This window comes from Bison bison, unplaced genomic scaffold, assembly GCF_000754665.1.
Source record: "Bison bison bison isolate TAMUID 2011002044 unplaced genomic scaffold, Bison_UMD1.0 scf7180017864313, whole genome shotgun sequence".
Taxonomy (NCBI): domain Eukaryota; kingdom Metazoa; phylum Chordata; class Mammalia; order Artiodactyla; family Bovidae; genus Bison; species Bison bison.
The window spans coordinates 1,988,376-1,995,343 of NW_011494885.1; positions in this window are offsets into that span (position 1 = coordinate 1,988,376).

Consider the following 6,968-nt stretch of genomic DNA (forward strand, 5'->3'; position numbering starts at 1 on the left):
GAGAGGGATTGGGGGCAGGAGGAGAAGGGGACGACAGAGGATGAGATGGCTGGATGGCATCACTGACTCGATGGATATGAGTCTGAGTGAAGTCCGGGAGTTGGTGATGGACAGAGAGGCCTGGCGTGCTACGATTCATGGGGACTCAAAGAGTTGGACACAACTGAGCGACTGAAATGAACTGAGCTGAACTGAGGGAAGGGTTCATTGAAGTTGTGGAATGTGGTTGCCAAAACCGATAAAGATCCTGACACATTCTAGCTCAGGGCTTTTGATTGAAAGTCTGGCTACAGGGGGCGCTCCTGCCATCTCATGGAAGCAGGTCGGTTTCCAGTAGTAGCAGTAGTGAAAGTGAGTGAAAGTTGCTCAGTCGAGTCCGACTCTCTGTGACCCCATGAACTGTATAGTCCATGGAATTCTCTAGGCCACAGTACTGGAGTGGGTAGCCTTTTCCTTCTCCAGGGGATCTTCCCAACCCAGGGATCAAACCCAGGTCTCCCACATTGCAGGCGGATTCTTTACCAGCTGAGCCACCAGGGAAGCCCAGTAGTAGTAGTAGTGTTAGTACAATACTAATACCAATAACTCAGTGACAGGTCTTGTTTGAATTTCAGCAGTTTTCCTGTCTGTCAATGTCCTCTTTGTTCCAGAAGCCAATCCAGGATCGAACACTGCATTTCCTTCTGAGTGTCCCCCCATCAGTAACAGCTCCCCATCTTACATGACCTTGGCCCTTTAAAACAATATTGGTCAGTTATTTTCTAGAACATCCCTCAGTTTGGGCTTGTCTGGGCTTCCCCCCATGATTATATTGACCCTATACACTTTTGTCAGGAATACTCCAGAAGTGATATTTTGCACCTCGGTGCCTTATATTGGGGCTCCCCCAGTGGCTCAGCAGTAAAGAATCTGCCTGCAATGCAGGAGCTCCAGGGACTGGGGTTCAATCCCTGGGTCGGGAATATCCACTGGAGTAGGAAATGGCAACCCACTCCAGTATTCTTACCTGAAGAATCCCATGGATAGAGGAGCCTGGTGGGCTACAGTCCATAAGGGTGGCAAAGAGTCGGACATGACTGAAGAGACTTAGCACGCACAGCTTATATTGAGGGTGAGTGATATTGAAAGAGGTGATATTAACCTTGATTACTTGATTAACGTGGTGTCTGTTGGGTTTCTTCAGTGTGAGATTACTGTTTGTCCTGCTGTAATTGACAGATATCTTGGGGGAGATACTTTGAGATTATGCATATATCCTATTTCTTCTCAAACTTTTGCCCAGTATTAGCATCCATCAGTAGATCTTGCCTGCAACAACTGTCGTCAGGCGGTCTTTAAATCTTTTTAAGATCTGTGATCTTGGGAAGTGCTGTCCACCTCTTGGCACGGTCTGCTTCAGGAACCAGTTTATTGGCTCTGGAAATCGTCTGGTGCCGGTCATCATCTGTAGGGACAGGCTTCCGAGAATCCTGGGAGTGCTGACCTGGGTCTGGTTTGGCCTGTTTCCTGTGAATTCAGCAGGATCGCTTTTATTCTGATGGTAGTGCAGGCGATCAGCAGTGCTCGAGAGATCCTTTCCAGCCAGGTGATAGTACACATTTTCCTCTAAAACCTTGACATACCCTGGATCTCCTGTTTGGAAGGGATGACAAGGCTCATTGGCCAGTAGCAGCCTGCTGACCACACTCTCCAAGGACACAGGCAGACCTGTTTTATTGCCCTTCGCTCTACTGCACTCCTCCGATGCTGCACTTTTACAAATTTGTGGCAAGATCTGTGGCAACTCTAGATTGAGCAAGTTTGTTGGCTCCATTTTTCCAACAGCATTTGCTTGCTTCAAAATGGGTCACATTTCAGTAATTCTTGCAATATTTCAAACTTTTTCATTAATACTGTATTTGCATGGGCCACAACTAGAGAGCCCGTGCGCCACAACTTCTGAAGCCTGCAGGCTCTAGAGCCCGTGCTCCGCAACTAGAGAGAAGCTCTAAGACCTAGTACAGCCAAATAGATAATAAATAAAATAAATACATTTTAAAAATACTATATTTGCCATGATCTGTGTTCACTAATCTTTTTTAAATATCAGATTGAGCAAATGATTTATTTTTTATTTATGTGTTTAATATTTGTTCACTTATTTGGCTGCACTTATTTGGGTCTTAGTTGCCGCCAGTGGGGTCTTCCTGCTTTTTTTTTACTTGCCGCTTGCAGGGTCTTTAGTTCCAACACAAGATCTAGTTCTTGACCAGGGACTGAACCCAGGCCCTGTGCATTGGGAGTACAGAGTTTTGGCCACTGGACCATCAAGGAAGTCCCCCTCAGTGATCTTTGACATGACTCTTGTCATTGTTTTGGGAGTGCCACAAGCAGCACTGTATATAAGACAGTGAGCTTAATTGATAAACGTGGTGTGTGTTCCGCCTGCTCGGCCAACCAGCTTGTCCTCCGTCTCTCTCCCTCTCCTCCGGCCTCCCTATTCCCCAAGACACAGCAATATTGAAATTAGGCCAATTAAAACCCTGTTGAGGTCTCTGAGTGTTCAAATGAAAGGAAGAGTCACACATCTCTCACTTAAAATCAAACGCTAGAAGGGGCTTCCCTGGCAGCCCGGTGGTTTAGAATTCGCCTTCCAACGCAGCAGGTACAGTTTGATCCCTGGTGAGCTAAGATCCAGTGTGCCTCTCGGCCAAAAAACCAAAACATAAAATAGAAGGAATATTGTAACAAACTCAGTAGAGACTAAAAAATGGTCCACTTCAAAATACCTTAAAAAAAAGACTTTAGTGGAGGAAGTAAGTACAGATGGGGGGAAATAACAAGAGAACTAGAATTAGACGTGGAGCCTGAAGATGGGACTGAATTACTGCAACCTCATGGAAAAACTCTAATGAATGAGGCGCTGTTTCTTATGGATGAGCAAAGAATGTGGTTTTTTGAGCTGGCCTCTATTCCTGGTGAAGATTTTGTGAAGACTGTTGAAATGATGACAACGAACTTAGAATATGTCATGAACGTAGTTGATAAAGCAGCAGCGGGCTTTGAACGGATTGACTCCAATTTTGAAAGAAGTTCTGTGGGTAAATGCTGCCAGACAGCACTTCAGGCTACAGAGAAACCGTCTGTGAAAGGAAGAGTCAATCGATGCATCAGACTTCACTGTTGTCTTATTTTAAGAAATCACCACGGCCTCCCTAGCCTTCAGCACCCACCACCCTGATCAGTCGGTGCCCATCAACACTGAGGCAGGCCCCTCCAGCAACGGAAAGATGACAATTCACTGAAGCCTCAGACGATGATCAGCGTTTTAAAAAATTTTTTTATTGTTGTTCAGTCAATCAGTCATGTCCGACTCTTTGCAACCCCATAAACGGCAGCACACTAGGCTTCCCTGTCCTTCACTATCTCCCAGAGTCTGCTCAAAGTCAAGTCCACTGAGTCAGTAATGCCATCCAATCATCTGTCACTCTGTCACTCCCTTCTCTTTTTACCTTCAATCTTTCCCAGCATCAGGGTCTTTTCCAGTGAGTCAGTTCTTCCCATCAGGTGGCCAAAGTATTGGAGCTTCAGCTTTAGCCTCAATCCTTCCAATGAATATTCAGGACTGATTTCCTTTAGAAATTATATATATATATATATATCTTGCAAGTGGGATTGTCAATCTTCATTGAGGCATGCGAGATCTTTAGTTGCAGCATGTGGAATCTAGTTCGCAGATCTAGAACCTGGGCCCCCTGCATTGAAAGCTTGGACTCTTAGCTATTGGACCACCAAGGAAGTCCCTCTGCTGTAAATGTTGTGTATCTGATATTTATGGTGGCTCAGATGGTAAAGCATCCGCCTGCAGTGTAGGAGACTCTGGTTTAGTCCCTGGGTTGGGAAAATCCCCAGAAAAGGGAATGGCAACCCACTCCAGTATTCTTGCTTGGAGAATTCCATGCTTGGAAAATCCCCAGAAAAGGGAATGGCAACCCACTTGAGTATTCTTGCTTGGAGAATTCCATGGACCTCTGTCCATGGGGTCACAAAGAGTTGGACACAGCTGAGGGACTAAAACGTGTGCTCAATCAAGCTGTATATGTATGTGTTAACATTTCTGCTGTTCCTTGGCCCAATTCCACAGAGGAATGCCAAACTGAGGGATAATCTCCAGTATTCATTTCTTTTCCTCTGTCAGAGCATCAGCACGTCTAGCTGGATAACCTCCAACCCCTCCAGTAAACAAGCGAACAGCAGGAACAGCCTGAAGCCAGAGGGCAATGTATGGAACCCACGTGAGACAGTGCAAGGATCAGCGTGGACCTTGGAGGATTTCCTGAGATAAGTTGTTCTCTGGGGAGCCACTGAGATTCCCAAACAGCACATCAGGAAATACTTTGGTTAGAGGTTTTATAGATGCTGGGACAGAACCCATTGTCCTTTAGAGGCTTCACTGCCGCCCATCTGCACGCAGGTCCCATCTGATGGGAGATAAGGTCAGCCAGAAGGTCACATGAAGGGGGCCAGTCAGTTATAGCTCAACAACAAAAAAAGAAAGTGGGGGCCACCGGAAGACCATTTGGCCTGATGTATAGTCCACCAGTGAATCATTTGCTTGGTACCTTTTTTTTTTTTTAATTTGAGGTGTAATTGACATATAACATTTTAATTTCAAGTGCAGATCGTAATTACGCAACATTTGTATGGTATATGTGAAATGATCACATAAGTCTAGTTAACATCCGTCACCATCCTTAGTTACAATTTTTTTTTTCTTGTGTTGAGGGCTTTTAAGATCCACTCTTAGCCATTTTCAAATATGCGACGCAGTGTTATGAGCTACCATCACCATGCCGTACGTTATACCCTTGGGACACACTGTTTGGTACCCTTTTGTATCCATTTGTCCTTTTCAGTTTGCAGTGTATTTGCCTGACTAACTGATAATATCCGTTAGGGGATAAAGGCAGATTTAGACTACTGGGTGTAGAAGGGATCGGGGCGGGGGCAGGGGGCTGTGGGCCCCTTGTGGGCTCTGTCCTTCCCTGGAGATGGGGTGTCTGTCTCCACGGTGAACAGCAGCAATTTTAGCAGGGAGGTCTGTTAGCCCCTGGGGTTCCCAGGTGGCGCTGGTGGTAAAGAACTTGACTGCCAATACAGGAGACATAAGAGACTTGGGTTGGATCCCTGGGTTGGGCAGATCCCCTGGAGGAGGGCATGGCAACCCACTCCAGTATTCTTGCCAGGGGTATCCCATGGACAGAGAAAGCTGGTGGTTACAGTTTTCATAGGGACACAGTAGGACACGACTAAAGTGATTTAGCACGCACTCAATTAGCCCCTATCAGGGCAGCAGTGATATTCCTGATGGCAAATCGGAACACCAGCAGGGGTCAGGAATCCACAGGATTTCCATGTGCACCGGCAGCGCAGCAGATACCAAAAGCATGCCTGGAGTTGCTATATGTATGTACTGCTAGTTTGCAAGCTCTAGGAAGAGCTATGAGCTGGGCCACTGGGGCTGAACTTGTAATGCGCAAAGCATAAGCCTCCAGCATTTGATCTGGGGAAACTCGGGCATGACCCGTGATCAGGTTTCCCCAGGAATTTCGTCTACCAGAGCCATCTCAAAACAGAAGAAAAGTCTGTGTCGTCTGAGGTGGAGAGGGTGCCTAAGAAGTATTTTCGTGGCTTTGAGACCATTTCTCTAGCTGTAGGGCGATTGAATGGGCTCCCTGGTACTCAGCTGGTAAAGAATCCACCTGCAACGCTGGAGTCCTGGGTTCAGTCCCTGAGTTGGGAAGATCCTCTGGAGGAGGGCATGGCAACCCACTCTGGTATTCCTGTCTGGAGAATCCCCACGGAGAGAGGAGCTTGACAGGCTACAGTCCATGAGGTTGCAAAGAGTTGGACATGACTGAGCAACTAAGCATAGCACAGGAAGAGGGGGTTGGGCTCTCTGTCACCAGGAAGCGACCATAGTGCAAATGGATTTAAACGTTATGTGATGCAAGATGATGGCAGCGTGGCTGCCTGCAGAGAGAGGCTATGTCTTTGGCACAGCAGGGGGAGCAGAGAGGACTGGGGAGCCCCAGGTGAGGGTGGTGGCTCAGAGGGGGACTTGTGTCTGATGCCACAGGGTCTAACTGACCTGAGAAATACGCTACAAGGTGTATCTGAGAGGCCAAAAGTTGTCATAAAACAACTTTGTGGCAGTGGAGGTGAAAAGCTTTGTCAAAATGAGGTCAGCTGAGAGCTGGGGGTGTGGACAGTGCTCATTTTAAAGTTTCAGGGGACTGATGTTCATTGCAGCATTATTTACAACAGTCAAGACATGGAAGCTACCTAAAATATCCACTAACAGATGAATGGATAAAGATGTGGTGTATATATATGCACTACTCAGTCATAGGAAAAGAATGAAATAATGCCATTTGCAGCAACATGGATGGACCTAGAGATGATCCTACGAAGTGGAATAAGTCAGACAGAGAAAGACATATCAAATGATATCGCGTATATGTGAAATGCTGTAGGGAGGGGAGGTGAAAGTCGCTCAGCCCTGTCTGACTCTCTGTGACCCCATGGACTATACAGTCCATGGAATTCTCCAGGCCAGAATACTGGAGTTGGGTAGCCGTTCCCTTCTCCAGGGGATCTTCTCAAACCCAGGGATTGAACCCAGGTCTCCCTCATTGCAGGCGGATCATTTACCAGCCACAAGGGAAGCCCAAGATTACTGGAGTGGGTAGGGAGGGGATATATGTATACTAATAGCTGATTTACATTGTCATGTGACAGAAAGCAGCAGAACACTATGAAGCAATATTCTCCAATTAAAAATAAATTTTAAAAAATAAGTAAGATTTTAAAAGAATGCAAATGAACTTACACACAAAAACAGAAATAGACCCAGAGACATAGAAAACAAACTTATGATTACCAAAGCGGGGAGGGATAAATTAGAAATTTGGAATTAATATTAGCAC